This window comes from Eumetopias jubatus, unplaced genomic scaffold (genome assembly GCF_037043125.1).
Source record: "Eumetopias jubatus isolate StellerSeaLion01/CBP00866 unplaced genomic scaffold, mEumJub1_p1.0 scaffold_13, whole genome shotgun sequence".
NCBI lineage: Eukaryota > Metazoa > Chordata > Mammalia > Carnivora > Otariidae > Eumetopias > Eumetopias jubatus.
Window position 1 is genome coordinate 4,726,602 of NW_028274819.1, and position 15,777 is coordinate 4,742,378.

Genomic DNA, 15,777 nt, shown 5'->3' on the forward strand with positions numbered 1-15,777 from the left:
GGGCTTATTTTGGACTGTAAATCAAATTTCTGATAATCTAACAGAACAGTCTCTCCACCTGAATTCAATTCAGAAAACTGGACACAGTTAATAATTTAGCCTGAAGTATTTTTTAAAAATTAGGTCTCATTTATTTTTATTTATTTATTTTTTTAAATTAGGTCTCATTTAGAGTAGTATGCTTTTTTAGGGTGCCTGGGTGGTGCAGTTGGGTTACATGTCTCTTGGTTCAGGTCATGATCTCAGGATTCTGAGACCCAGCTGGGAAATCTAGCTCCACTCGGCGCCAGTCAGCTTGTCCCTCTTCCCCCTCCTGCCCCCTCCCCTGTACCCATGCTCTCTCGCTCTCTCTCTAAAATAAATAATCTTTAAAAAATAAAATGGTATGCCTTTATTTTTTGTAATCCCATATAGAAAGGCAAAGTATAATGAAAAATACTAAGAAATCAATTACAAAAAAGCAAAGTTGATTATCAAGAACTTATGATTGGCTAGTTATAAATAAGATATACACTCACATCCATCAAGTGGAAACTATGAATGTCCACAAACTAGATAAAGTCCATACTCCTCAATTATGGATCAGAATATAATCACATCAATGTAGTACAAGTAAAAACTGACCCCCCAAATTTCAACCTTCTAACAGTAACTCATTAAATACTGGATTTATAAGAAAACTGATAATTAGCCATGATGACATAAGAGCAGGAGTTGGCAAACTGCAGCCCACAGACCAAATCCAGCCCACAGCCTGCACACTAAGAATGGTTTAGATATTTTTTTTAAACATTTTTATTTTTAAAGGGTTGTTTTAGGGAAAGAGAAGAAGAGAAGAATGTGTGACAGAGACCAAATGTGGCCTGCAGAGCCTGAAATATTTACTACCTGGTCCTTTACAGAAGTTGTTTAGCGTCCCTGGCTCAGGAGGAAAGCAGGTTCCCACTAACTCTATCTCCCCCCCCCCCCCCGTTATCTCTGAGACATGGGTGTCCACCCTGGGCCTTCGCAGCCCACCCAGCAGGGTGCGGTCACAGGGTGCTGGGCCAGATATCTAGAGACCCATTCTCCTTTCCCTAGGGGCTTACGAAGACCACGTTCCCAACTTCTTGGGCAAGTAGCTATTGCCACATGACAATGTCTTCCCAGGTGTGCCATAAACTATAAAAACCTCCATGTGCTCTCCTCTGCATCTGGCTGGATGCCCAAGACAAAAAAGGCTCTCAGGGATGGCAGAGTCAAAAAAAAGGAAGGTGCCTCCACATCCCCAAATCACCACCTGGAAGAAAGTTGCCCGCCAACCTCAGAGCCTGCTGTGTTACCATGAACCATCACACGCCTGGTCTTTGTGTTCCAGCAGTATGTCCTACCTGACCAGCCAGCTCCTCTAAACCCAGAGCCTGTGACTTCTTATTTTATTATACTTATTTAAGACAAGAACAGGAATTTTTTAGCAACTGTTTAAAAAATGCCTAAGTCCTTTCATTTTCCACCATCCTGAATTAGAATAGCATTTTTTAAATCAGAACACTTTGAAATATACATTTCCACAGTGCAATTTCTTTAAACTGGGTACGTTACAAACTTAAAAATAAAATAAAACCACAGTAGACTCCTTAAGCAAACATTATGTATTTTATCTTTTGGCCAAACAGCAAGTTGACTGGAAATGAATGGCACCAGTAAATTAGTTACCCTAGTTTCTATTTGTGTCCTCTGAAGTAGAAACAAGCTAGGTATGAACAGTTACAAAGTTCAACCAGGGCCCTGTGATAAACTGGGAGTCCTTTCAAAAATACAACTAAGATACTCAGAAAAACTGAAAGGAGCCAGCACCTCAACAGCTAATCTTTAGTTACTATAAATACACTTTAAAATTCGTATCCTGGCTATACCTGAATAGGATTTAGGGATAAAAGGGGAAACAATTTCTTACAGTAAACCAAATCACAGACTTCTCTATTAAGACAAAGAGGGAAATGGTAAATGAAACCAAACTATCTTTCTTCAAAATCCTAGAGTTGTTTCGTTTCTTTGGGTTTTGTTTTAGATTTTTACTTATCTATTTGAGAGAAAGAGAGAGCACGTGCACACGTGCGCACGCCTGCACGATGGGGAAGAGCAGAGGGGGAGGGAGAGAGAGCCTTAAGCAGACTCTGCACTGAGTGCAGAGCCCGACATGGGCTCCATCTCACGACTCTGAGATCATGACCTGAGCCAAAACCAAGAGTCGGATGCCCAACCAACTGTGCCACCCAGGCACCCCCTTAGAGTTGTTTTATAAATTGGATTATGTAGCTTGCAAGCAGGGTTTTCTCTAAAAGAGCTGAAGGTCAGGTAGGCGGGTCACAGGGTAGTTGACCTGTCAGCTTGCTGCAGACAGCCTCTACTGTGCTCTGCACTCCCCAGAACCCAAGACATGGGTAAAAACGACCATCTTACATGCACAAAACGGGACCAAAGGATCCATAAACCACTTTAATTAAAGTTCGTCTAAGATTATTGAAATAGCTTCCTTCTTGGAAGCAAAATCTGCGCCCTTGGTACCTTTATTTCAAAGCAGTTAAGCAGCAACATTTTGTTTCTGGGAGAAAAGGTGCCACGGTGTCTGTGACACAGGAACTAGCACAGTCATGTGCTTAAATTCTTTGTAAAAGGTAGGAGAGCATCAGACCCTCCGAAGAATTTTCCAGGGTGCCGCCAGCATGGTGTATTCAATAGGGGCCCAACTATGGTATAAGTAAATTACCTACAACCACTTGCTTTCATCAAATCAACAGCATTTCCTCCCCAGCCTTGTGAGGACTTTAAGCATCTAAGCAGACCTGGATTCCCATGCCGGCTCCACTACTGGCCGGCCCCGAAGCCTGGCGAAAGTGGCTTTACCTCTCTTAAATCTCAGTATCCTCACCACGCAGACTGGTTGTGAGGAGTCGCTGGGAATGGCCTGGCACGGGAGCTGGACCACACAGGCACCGCGACAATGGGAAGCGCTTGTGCAATAAGCATGCCCCCCACACAAGTGTGGGAGGTTTAAACCAGTGCTCTCAAAAGTTCCTGGGCATAGGAAACACCTAGGAGTCTTGATAAAACACAGTCACAAATTCAGATGCAGTAAACCAGGGATCAGGCCGGAGATTCTGTCTCTAGCAAGTTCCCAGATGCTGCTGCTACTGTTGCCCTGGGTTTAAACTATTGTTGATCATTTGCAACAAACTGCAATAAAGCATATTCAAAATAATTACATAACCATGAGAAACAGAGAAAAGCATATGATGCAAATATGTGACTATGTTATTTATTTCAGAAACTCCCTGTGGACGAGCTGGTATTAGAGGGTTTTTGCTCACGGTAACAGATATAGAATTTAACATACTGTATCACTTTCTAACAGGAGCCCAGACAAAATGACAGGACAAACACCGGGAAAGATAAACTAGTCGCACTCTGAAAGGAGAAACTGCTGATTGTCCTGCCTACAAATGACAGAAGCAAACTGAGGGAACAACAAAGAGTGTTAATGAATTTAAAATTCAAACCCTCCTATTCCTAAGAACTGTGCCTAAAGTTAGCAATGTTCTGTCCCAGAAGGAGAAGCTCTACTCCATAAAAGCCCCACCACACACTACTGTTAACTGTGGAACACCTGCACGCAGGGCTGGCTGGGCCCAGGGCAAAATATTCAAAGATTCAAAAACAGATTCCAAGATTATTAAGCATTTCTGAGCTTATGAAGAACAGCTGAGCATGAAAGCAAACACTTCTGGGCATGGGGCCCTGAGACCACATGGGTGGCACATGCATGAAGACAGCCTGTCCACACCCTGTCATCACTGGCCCCACTGGAATCACCAAGATCCCATGGCCTAAGTGAATATTTGCTAACGTCAGCTCTTCCAGTTTCATAGCTGCAGTCCCCTCAATATACGGAGTACAAGCTACAACGGGAGAAGGAGCAGCTGACGTCCAAGACAACACAAAGGAGGAGACTTAATCTACACACTGTTAATTTTTCACATTTTTTCTATTTATGTGTGTGACGAAGGGAATATTCGTAATAGATTTATGATCTCAAACAAAGGTGTACAAGCATGTACCGTGGGAGTTCAGACCCCCGTGCACCTCAGCAGGTGCACTCCTCTGAAGGCCCCTGGCTCCCCACTGCTAGAACAGAGCGGGCTCCGCCTACCGGCTAACATGGCCCTGCCCAAAAGAAACAGTACACGAGCCACAATGAGAGACACATGTAAGTTTAAATTTTCTGTTTTTTAAAGACTTTATTTATTTAAGAGAGAGAGACACAGCGAGAGAGGGAACACAAGCAGGGGGAGTGGGAGAGGGAGAAGCAGGCTCTCCGCTGAACAGGGAGCTCGATGTGGGGCTCGATCCCAGGACTCCGGGATCATGACCTGAGCCGAAGGCAGATGCTTAACGACTGAGCCACCCAGGCACCCCAAGTTTAAATTTTCTAGCAGCCACATCAAAAAAGTAAAAAGAAACTAGCTATGTTAATGTTAATAGTATATTTTATTTAACTTTATACATCCAAACATTATTATTTCAACATGTAATTCTTTTGGTACGAAGTCTTCAAAATCTGGGTGTATTTTACACTTAGAGCACATCTCAATTTGGGCCACAGCCGCATTTCATGCTTCAGAGTCATATGTGGCCAGTGGGTGCTCTCCTGGACAAAACAGTTCTAATTATATATGACTACAATTATGATTCAGAGTTTCTCCCTTGGTACTAAAATAACCACCCTCCCCCCAATCTCCTTCCACAGCCAAAGTTAACAGTTAACCACCTTTTCCACACAGGGCCAATGTGGGGTTGGTGAGGACAGATTATGGGCCACGTTTTCCCTTTCTTCTAATGTAAACATACATAAGAAATCATGTTTATTCTTACATATATAAAGTAACTTGTACAGTCTTCAACTTAAAAAAGGAAGTCACAAGAAAACTAGAACTGTTTTTTAGCCTCTAATATTTAGAAATATTTGTAGGAATACAAGGGAAGTTTTCCCATCCTTCACCTTGAAACAATGAAGGGCTAGAATCAGGAGGGCCACCAAGTGGCTCACTACTGGTTTCGATATACCCTGCCAAATTGTAAAACAGGCACATGTCTCTGGGAATTTCATTTTCTAAGCTAACTCAAAAATATTATAGGGGCACCTGGGTGGCTCAGTTGGTTGGGTGTCTGACTCCTGCTTTTAGCTCAGTTCATGATCTCATAGGTCATGGGATGGAACCCCACATTGGGCTCTGTGCTCAGCCAGGAGTCTACTTGAAAATTCTCTCTCCCTCTCCCCACTCTCTAAAATGTATAAATAAATCTTTTTTAAAAATATAAAGAAGAAAAAAATGCGTAGGTCCCTCAAATACATTGGGAAACAATGTTTCATCAATTAAAAAGAAAAAAAAAAAAGGCCAGGAGACTCCCCATCATCTTGGAGTAAACTGAACCTTCACCGCCCCCATTTAGATTGAAAACAACTTACTTATTCCAGGAGCAGCAGACATAGTTACTCCATACCTCTAGTCAAGTTTACAAGCAACCTGGGAACAGGCTGTATTGGGCAAATTGAGCTGCTGAAAGGCTGCACATACTGGCTCACGTACTGTCCTGCCAGCATCCAGACACCTGGAGTGGGTGTCAGCATCCAGCACACCCCTGGGCTTGGATGCAGGTATTCGAGGAACTTGGTTGGGCAGCACCTGACAAGACCCAAATGGGGAAGTGCTGGGCTCAAGAAGGGTGGGCGGTTGCTCATTTAGTACACTGAAAGCTGCATGCCACAAGAAGGAGCCAGGGAGCAAAGGACCTCCAAATAGGAGCATGCAGTGTCACTCTAAAGGGAGGTCACTTCTGTGCTGTATGTTAACGATAAACTTCCTCCTCACAGCAGAGCTGAATGCCTAGGCAAATGTTCTAATTTTACATGAAGAGGCAAAAACATGGAACACAAAAGTAACAGCTGGACTCTGAGGGCAGCTCTCACTCAGTACCAAGGGAAAAGATCACAAAGGACTGGAATGGGTCCACCCAGTAGCTGCTTCTCCATTTCCTACAGGTGCCCTTCCCCAGCCCCCACCCAAAGACTAGAGTAATTAAAGATCAGCGTGCCTACTAGAGATAAGTATTTCCTTAGAGGAAAGGCCACACAAACTCTGAGCCAGTTTCTTTGTATTTGCTTTGCAACTGCTTCTTCCAAAGAATATGTCAAAGACAATCACATTTCTACCTCCCAGATATTCCAGAATCGTTTTCAGTTTTACTTTCTAATTTATTTGATATTTCAGCTTTTCTTTGAGTGATAAATAAAGCAGTCAATTCCATTTAGTATGTGTTACATTAATCAGCAGGTACTTTAATACAGGAATAATACGATAAATGGTCCCTACCGCATGAAAAATACAATAAAACTGAAAAAAAAAAAAAAAAAAGAAAAAAGAAAACACAGAGAATGAAAGTTATCAACTCCAAGCCTGTTCCACAGAAAGGGAGCTCAACAGAGGGGATTGTGACCAGAAAGATTTCCTTATACATGAGGCCATCAAAATACAGGTAGGGTTCAATAGGTGATGCTATAGCAAAAAGAATTCCAGGCCAGCAGACATAGGCCTGCAAGCACAGAGAACAAGACAGAAATTTCCAGTAGCTTCAGGAAATTCATAGCAGGGAGAAGGCCCTCATAACAAGAAGAGTCGTTCAGAAGGCGCAAGGATAAGCTTAGGCGTCAAGACCTGGTCTCAAAGGGCCCTGCAAGAATACAGTACAGAGCAGCATGGGCTCGCTGCAGAAGCAGAGAGACAGAACCAGTGAGTTTTAATTGAGATAAACACACTGTAAAGTATCTACAGTAAAAAGGAAGCAACATATTTTAATAACACATGGAAAGAGACAATCCTGAGCACAAGCAGAGGAAAGCGACATAGAGGAGATGACATTTAAGCCCTGGCAGACACACTTTCAACAGAGGCTGGACTCCTACAGAGGCCAAGAGAGGGACAGGTCTAACCTGTTCTGGGTATGGCCAAGTGTTTGCGGGTGACTGAAATATGGGGCAGGCAGGGGGTACTAAAGACAAGGCATGAAGGTGGGACAGAGCAGGAACTGGCAATACACCAAGATATAAGCTGTGGAGTCAGGAAGACAGGGCAAATGAGCAGCAAGGTCCGATGTGTACTTTACATACGAACTGTCCACAATGCAATGGATGTACCGGACAGAGAGAAGCCTAAAAAGGGAGCAACCCATCTCCGGAAACCAAGGCATCCCCTGAGAGATTTCTCACTAAACTACCATTCCTCCTCCAACATCAACCATGATTCTGTCTCTTCAAAGCCCGATTTTCATTTTTCTTTAATCCTGGCTATACTTTGTGGTATCAGATGACAAAAATTTATGGTTTGCCTTTGCAATTCTGAGCTGCCTGGGAAATACACAGCCCTGAGAAAGCAAACGTCACCCCCACACTGGAGCTAACTCCAAATCCAGCACTCAGATGCTATGGGCAGGGAGCATGCTGCAATCTCATCACCCACTTCACCTTTACAATAAAAAAGCCAACTGCCAACCAAGGAAAATCCAGTCTTACTTCTGTCACCTGGTCTGCATTAAAGCAAGTACTGTGTTCCTGTACAAACTGTCATTATTAAAACTCAAATGTATATGAACTTCTATGCATAATTTCCACAATTTCAAAAACTTCCAGTCCAAGAATATGTAAAGCATAATATTTTACTAAGAACAAGTTTTGTGGGTCTTTTCAAAATGAGACTGAGGGGTTGGGAAGAAAAAAGACAAGTAATGAGGGGGACACAATGGTAACCAAGTTCTTGCCAGAAGCCTTGCTAGAGATCAAAGGAATGAAGACAAGGAAAATCCAGCCGCATCTAGGTGGGGGTGGGGGGGTGGGGGGGTGGGGCTGTGTGGGGGGGGCATGTGGGGGGGCGTGTGTGTGTGTGTGTGTGTGCGCGCGCGCGCGCACGCGTGAGCACATGCATGCAAACAAGCAAGGGTAAGAGATAATATCAAAGTCACATCAGAGAATTCTTATGGGATCTAACAGCAGATTTTCCATCTCGAGCCCCAGGAGTCTCCGAATCTCTGAAACCAGGTAGAAGAGTCAACAAATCACAGTCAAACATTAGAAAGCAGCAACATATAACTGGACAGCAAGAGGGCCGGTTGCTCTCTTCCCCGATGCTGCCTGTGAAGGTCACCACCTTCTATCCAGCATCACGGTTGCCCTCAGACCTCTGGGGAAGCCCAAAATCGTTAAAAAGAGGACCAGTAAGTTCATCCAGCACCAATCAGACTAATATGTCAAAATTAAATGCAACTGGCAGAAACCCAGAGGCACTGACAGTAGGGTGTACGGAAGAGTCAAGGACCAGCTTTTGATGCCCAACACTAATTACAGGAACAACAAGAAGACAAAGCACACGCAGCCCAGCGGCTTCCAGAAGTTCCTAGTCCACAATGTCAAGGAGCTTGAAGTGCTGCTGATGTGCAACAAATCTCACTGTGCAGAGATTGCTCACAATGTCTCCTCCAAGAACCACAAAGCCACTGTACAAAGAGCAGCCCAGCTGGCCATCAGAGTCACCAATCCCAATGCGAGGCTGCGCAGTGAAGAAAATGATTAGACAGCTCATGTGCACGTTGTATGTGTTCATAAAACCATAAAACTACAAAAAACAAACAAACAAAGAGGGGCAGCAGTTACCTGGCACAGCACAGAACAGTTTTTAAGTCTGTAACTATAGAGGGTAGCCCCACGAGGAAAGCCGTGGCAGAACTGAGGCCTGAGCTAGAACGAGCTGCTACAGTGTAGAAAGAAGCAGGTCCAGAGACCTCATCATGAAGTCATATTATAATGTGACTAATAAGCAAAGCAACCTCAGAATGAAGTCACAGATGAATCCTGTCTAGGACCATGGAAGATCTAATCCCACGGTAGCCTTCCGGGATAGATCACCCTTTGCCAGGCGACACCACACCCTGTTCTGGGGAGGAGGAAGAGACTGCCAACCACATGGCACCTAGATGACCAGGCAAAAGGCCTCATCACTTGGGGGATAAAATACCTAGCTTTGCATATCTTAAAGCTCTTTTATAATATCATGTATAGCTCCCAAACACAAAGTGAGAGCCAGCGAGTGAAAAATACAGATTATGCGTGAGCAGAAGCAGGAACTCGTTAAAGATCAGGCTAAAGGTTACGGCCATGAATACTGCAAGCCCTGAGGCTGGGAGAACTTTGGCCAAAGCCTGGATGATCTTCTCTGACAGTATCCTTCAGGAAAGGAAGGCAATACTAAAATGATTGCCGTGCTGTTTTATAAATCTCTTCTCAAGTCCATTTGATATAAAAGGCATGGCTTCATCTGGGCGGATGTGGAGCCTCAACAGGAAAATGAAAGGATTATACAAGCTTCCAGATGTTTACTGGGTAAACATAATTCTCTACTCCTCTGGCAACTCAAGCAAGACAGCAATAAAGGACAGAGAAAAAGAAAAAATGCCAAAAAATGTAGGAAGACAGAAAATAGAGAAATAATACAGAAAGTCCAACATCCAAGTAAAATAAGTTTTAGAAGAACATATTACAATCCACAACCATCTGCCTCATCAAAAAACAAAACAAAACAAAAAAAACCTTTTTTCCTCCGAGTGTACAGAATAGGACTCTCCCCCCTAGAACATACACATCCTATCACAGTGAGTCGGGGAACAGACCTCTAAGGTACAGTGTGAAATTCCATAGTATCAGAGATAAAGACAGTATCTCAACTTTTCTAGTGAGGAAAAAATACTCAAGCAAGGACTGAAAATCAGAATGGTATCAGCTTCCTCAACAGCAATTCTAGAAAAGAGCATTTTCAGACATGGAAGGTCAGAAAGATTTATTCACACTTTCTCAAAAAGCTACTAGAAAATGGGCTCCACCAAAGTACTGCAATAAGCCAGCAGGGGCACCTGGCTGGCTCAGTCAGTTGAACACTCAACTCTCGATCTCAGGGTTGTGGGTTCAAGCCCCAAGTTGGGGGTAGAAAGTACTTAAAAATAAAATCTTAAAAAGAAAAGCATGGCAATAAGCCATGAGAGGAAGACATGGACGACATGGAACTAGGGATCCCACATGTTGAGGAGCAAAGACAACTCTCAGAAGAAAAGTAAGGGGGGACCCCTGCTACTTACACAGAAAGTCAAGAGGAATCTGCCCAGGGTGAGGCACGCATGAGGCAGAGAGCTCTGAAAAGGATGTGTCCACACAGGAGATCTATGTGCCAGATGACTGTGACCACGCTGTGCAGAATTTTACTAATTAAGTCAGAGACCGAGGGAATAATTCACCAAAATATATGTACTTTTATACTGATTTTAACCAAAGTTGTGCTTTAACTATGTTGGAAGATGGGGGAGGGAAAGAAGCTATGCATATGTAAAAGCTAAACCTTCATCTTCATTGTTAGAAGTCAGCTAGATTAGAAACAGCTACCTACAGGCACACAACTCAAACCCTGAAGGAAGTAAATATAAAACTAAGAGATAAAGGTACTGGCCCCTAGTAATTAATTAAGGGATGAGGACGAGAAAGGATAGGAAAGATGGAGCAGATGATTGTTATTTTTTGCTGTAAATCTTGTGGTACTGTTTGGCTTTTTAAACTATGCACCTATATAAACTATGTACCCAAGTATGATAAGATATTATGAAAGGAAAGAAAATAGAAGAGCGCTTGGTCCAACCCCCGGCACACTTAACAAGGACTCTACGAATGGAGGCTCAGTCTGAAATCAAGATACTGTGAAAGATTAGCTAACCTGCCCAGTCATATGGAAAGATAGGAAGTAGGTGCATACACATAAGAATCTGTGTACAAAAAAGCAAACAAAGAAAGAGAACAAGCCAATCAACCAACCGACAGCAAAAACCACAATGGTACCTCTTCACATTTAGGTCCTTTTTTTCACCCCATTCTTTCTGCCATCGGCATGTGAGCCAACTCCAGAGCCCTGGGACACCTGGGGGTACAGTAATGAAGTTGTCACATCTAGTCTGCCACCTATTTTTATACAGCCCCTGAGCAAAGAATGATCTTTGTATTTTTAACGGGGGGGGGGGGGGGTCAGAAGAATGCTATTCCATGACTTGTGAAAATTCTTTGAAATTCAGAGTTTTCCTGAAACACAGCCACACCATACATTTACATCCAGTCTCTGGCGGCTGTCACACGACGAAAGCAGAGCTGAGGGTGACAGAAACCACATGTGGCGGTACACTCATCACTCTGCGCTGCGGCTCTGCTGGACGCCTTCCGGATCACAATGACACAGTCGTTAACTCCATGGTGCCTTGAGGGCCACGTGTTGAACTGCGACATTTTATTGTATTATTATCCTTGGATCCCCAACATATCAAAACAAGAAAAGAAAAACTGGACTTGGACTGTTGTGCTTGTAAGACCCAGCGGGGTGGGGATGCTTGTGTCACGGAATCAGATGGCAAGGTGCCGTGTCTCCACGCAAGCACACCGCACCGGGGCTGGGAGACCACACCATGCATGCCCACCTCCACACCACGCGGTGGCCACAGTACTCCCAACTCACAGGCACGCTCGCGTCAGAAACATTTAAACATTTTCACTGGATCATCTCCTAAGAGGAGAACTTCTTCACAAAAATAAAAGATGAAAATGAAACTTCAAGCAAAGCTGGTCTCCAAGTAGCTCGTTAGCCAAGCGCCGAGGAAGCCAGTGAATTTTCCTTTGGATTCTTGAGTTCACAGATACGGCCGATGCAGCTCAGCTGGTGTTCGAGGCATTTGAAATGATGACAAACGAGTCTTTATGAATAGCCCACATCAAACAGCCACAGGCCGAGGGTTTTCAGAGATGCAGAGTGAAGATGAAGTCACTACAGCCGTGCAGGAGAGTCCGCTGTAACATGTTACAGCTGATGGTGGTAAAATTATGTGTAGAGCAAAAAACGCCCTAATTGGACAAATTTACAAAACTTGTGAAAATGTACTGTTCAATGCTTATGCTTTTTATCTTCATCAGCAGCTCCTTCGAAAGGTTCTTTAAATTCCTGTGTTACTGAACCAGTAATGTCAACAGTGAACTTTACTTACTCTCTCAGACTTTCTATCACACGCAAGCTACGTAATGGCTTATCAAGGGTTAATGTTTTTGGAACTTTTTGAGCCCAGGGCCAAGACTGAAATTTTTCTGAATGAGTGGGACAACCCTCAACCACAACTACTGAACAATGAATGGCTCTGGAAATTGGCCTTTGCTGACGTCTTGATGTTTCTTAGTGAATTCAACCTAAAACTGCAAGGCTAACCAGCACTGATCCGCAAACCTTCTGCTGTGGTAAGGTCATTTCAATACTAACTTTGTTAGGCTAATAAATTCAAGTTGCTTCATACACTTCCCATGCTGTCAGAACTTAAAACTGAAGTGAGATCTCTGTTCCCATACAAATTTGCAGTGGGCACATTTTCTGAGCTCAAACTACTGTTAAAAAGCATTTTTAATGCAAATGTAAATGAAATTTTCCTATTGCAAATTTCATACAGCTATACAAATGAGGATTTTCCTAACCGTCAACTGGAAGTAATTAATCTACAATGTAATGACCCTCTAAAAGGCAAACACCAAGAGAAGAATCTAAAAGAATTCTATAAATGCCTTCCAAGTGATGAATACAGATGCTTGTAGACTGGTATTAGAATGTGGCAGCACCTATCTGTGTAAAAAGACATTTTCAAAGATGAAATATGTAAAATCTCATTACAGATCAGCATTAGTAGATTAGATGAACATCTGCAACAGAATTTGAGAGGGGGAACTCTGGCTATGAACACCATTTAGGTGAAATGTTATCCCCCTAGAAAAAGAATTCCATTCTTCTCATTAGCAGATCTGTATTACAGAATACTGGATTCAAGTATTTTTTTATATTTTTAATTTCATCAATAAAATCTGTGAATATTTGCTCTCTTGTTATATGAATACCTATATAATATCCTCTTTTTTGCCTCTTGGTCTGCAAAACCTAAAATATTTCCTATCTGGGCCTTGACAAGCTCTGGTCTAAAGGACCCTATATTTAAAACGCTGCTCCTCTCCGGGCATCCTTCTCCACTGGTTCCAGGACTCCTGGAGACTAACGGGTAACTTCTTAAGAGTTCACCCGGCATCAGACAGCATCTGATGAGCAGAGGAAGTCAAAAAAGAAACAGGAGGAATACAGCTAATGGTAAGGAACTGTTCTGTAATTTGTCACAGCTAAGAGTCTTCTTCAGCAAAGAAAAACAAAATAAAACTAAAAGAGAGAGAGAGAGAGAGAAAGGGAGAAGTCCTAAAAATGTTATCCTGAAAAATGTCTCTGAAATTTTAGCCCTACCACTAAACAATTAATGATACCTATTATGTAAAAAGTACTAAAGATATAAAGTAGGGGGTGCTTGGGCGGCTCAGTTGGTTAAGCGTCTGCCTTCGGCTCAGGTCATGATCCCAGGGTCCTGGGACTGAGTCCTGTGTCGGGCTCCCTGCTCGGCGGGGAGCCTGCTTCTCCCTCTCCTTCTGCCCCTTCCCCCACTTGTGCTCTCTCTGTCAAATATATAAATAAAATCTTAAAAAAAAAAAAAGATATAAAGTAGAGGTCAAAACTCCTTGCTCATGGAATACTCAAATCTACTCAAAGAGAAAAAATAATCCTAAAACAATTTAATGAGATAGAATCTAAGAGTTCACAAAGTTGTGGCCACAGAGGAACTGGAACAATACCTAAAGGTTTGACAAAAAAGGTAGACAAAGAGCTGAGCCCTAGTAAAAGGGGAATCAAATACAAAGAATAATAATAAAACCCTACGATGGAGGGTGGACAAAATGGGTGAAGGGGGTCAAAAGGTAGACTTCAAGTTATAAAGTAAGTCATGAAATATAACGTACAGGGGCACCTGGGTGGCTCAGTCCGTTAAGTGTCTGCCTTTGGCTCAGGTCATGATCTCAGGGTCCTGGGATTGAGCCCCGCATCGGGCTCCCTGCTCAGCGTGGAGCCTGCTTCTGCTTCTGCCTCTGTTGCTCCCCCTGACTGTGCTCTCTCTCTCAAATAGATAAAATCTTAAAAAAAAAAAAAAAAAGGAAATGTAATGTATAACATTGTGACTATAATAATAATACTGAATTATATATTTGAAAGTTGCTATGAGAGATCTTAAAAGTTCCCATTACAGGGGCGTCTGGGTGGCTTAGTCGGGTAAGCATTCGACTCTTGATTTAAAAAAAAAAAAAAAAAAAAAAAAGATTCTATTTATTTATTTGAGACAAAGAGTGTGTGTGCAGGCACGCATGTGAACTGGGGGGAGGGGGACGACAACAGAGGGAGCGGGAGGAGGAGGAGGAGAATCCCAAGCAGACCTCCAGCCGAGCATGGAGCCCCATACAGGGCTCGAGATCATGACCCAAGCTGAAACCGAGAGTCGGATGTTGAACTGACTGAGACACCCGGATGCCCCTGACTCTTGATTTTGGCTCAGGTCATGATCTCAGGGTTATGATATCAAGCCCCGTGTCGGGCTCTACACCGGGCATGGAACCTGCTTAAGATTCTCTCTCTCCCTCTCCCTTTGCCCCTCTCCACTTCCTCTTTAAAAAAAAGTTCCCACTACAAGAAAAAAATGTAACTATGTGATGATGAGTATCGACTTGACCTACTGTGGTGATCATTTCAAAATATATAACAAATATAGAATCACTATGTTGTGCACCTGAAACTCACATGTTTTATGTCAATTATATCTCAATTTTTTATAGGTTATGTGTGGCATTATAGAAACAGCTTTAAAAATCATTCTTTGAACTCTAGTGTCACAAAAGTAAAGTGGGTAAGTTACAATTTACAGACAACACTCCAATAAACATAAAAAAGATGTCCAACCTGTAAGATAATCAGCTGAATTCAAGCTGGAGGTTTCTGCGGGTCCTGTCACCCTCAGCTCTAAATGGCTGATGAAAAAGGCAAAGTAACAGTTCATGTGCATCATAAACTGCCTTCTTTATTATCAGTGGGCCCGATGGTCAGACCACAGTTCTTAAGTACATGGTCCTGACCTTCTCAAACCTAAACCCTCGACTTGGGCTGAATTCTCCACACAGCCAAGCAGGTGGGAAATGGAAGAGGCTTTACCCACAGGGTTAGAATGTAGCCCTGGAAAGAGAAGGAACAATGGGTGGACCAAAAAAAAAAAAAAAGGCCCCAGGAGGTAAAGCTTCAGTCTGTAAGCACAGAGCGGGGCCGGAAGGTCGGAAGGTCGAGGAGAGTCATTCATGAGGGGCTGAAGGAGAAACTGCCCTGGGACGAGCAGCAGAGACCTGCTACAGCACCCTAACTAGATTATCTCCTGAGATAACGAAGCCTGAACCACAGATGATTAAGTGATTTATGCCCACCTTCTCCTCAACACACAATGGAGCAAATGAAGATGGATTAAAAGTGTGTCCTGTCCCCCAAAGACCCGATTGGGCCACTTTCTGAAGTGCCAACTGTGAAATATGTAAAGTCAACCTCTGGTCTTTAAGAGAAAGTTTCAGTGAAGAGGTCTAAAATGATAGCAATTAGGACTCGAAAGGAGTCAGATGGTTGGCTAAAAGCCAGAGATGGCCTTTGGCTGGTGTAAAACAAAAACAAAACAATCTCAAGCTCAATCTCTCTCACACGCCTGTGCACACATGCACCTTTAGGTGGCCTA

The 15,777-nt window shown here is 43.1% G+C and overlaps 1 protein-coding gene across 11 annotated transcripts in view; it reads right to left on the minus strand.

Annotated features, from left to right (window-relative positions):
• Window positions 1-15,777, minus strand: part of PPP6R3 (protein phosphatase 6 regulatory subunit 3) — a 140,182-nt gene that overhangs the window by 77,641 nt on the left and 46,764 nt on the right. The gene's annotated exons all lie outside the window — the stretch shown is intronic.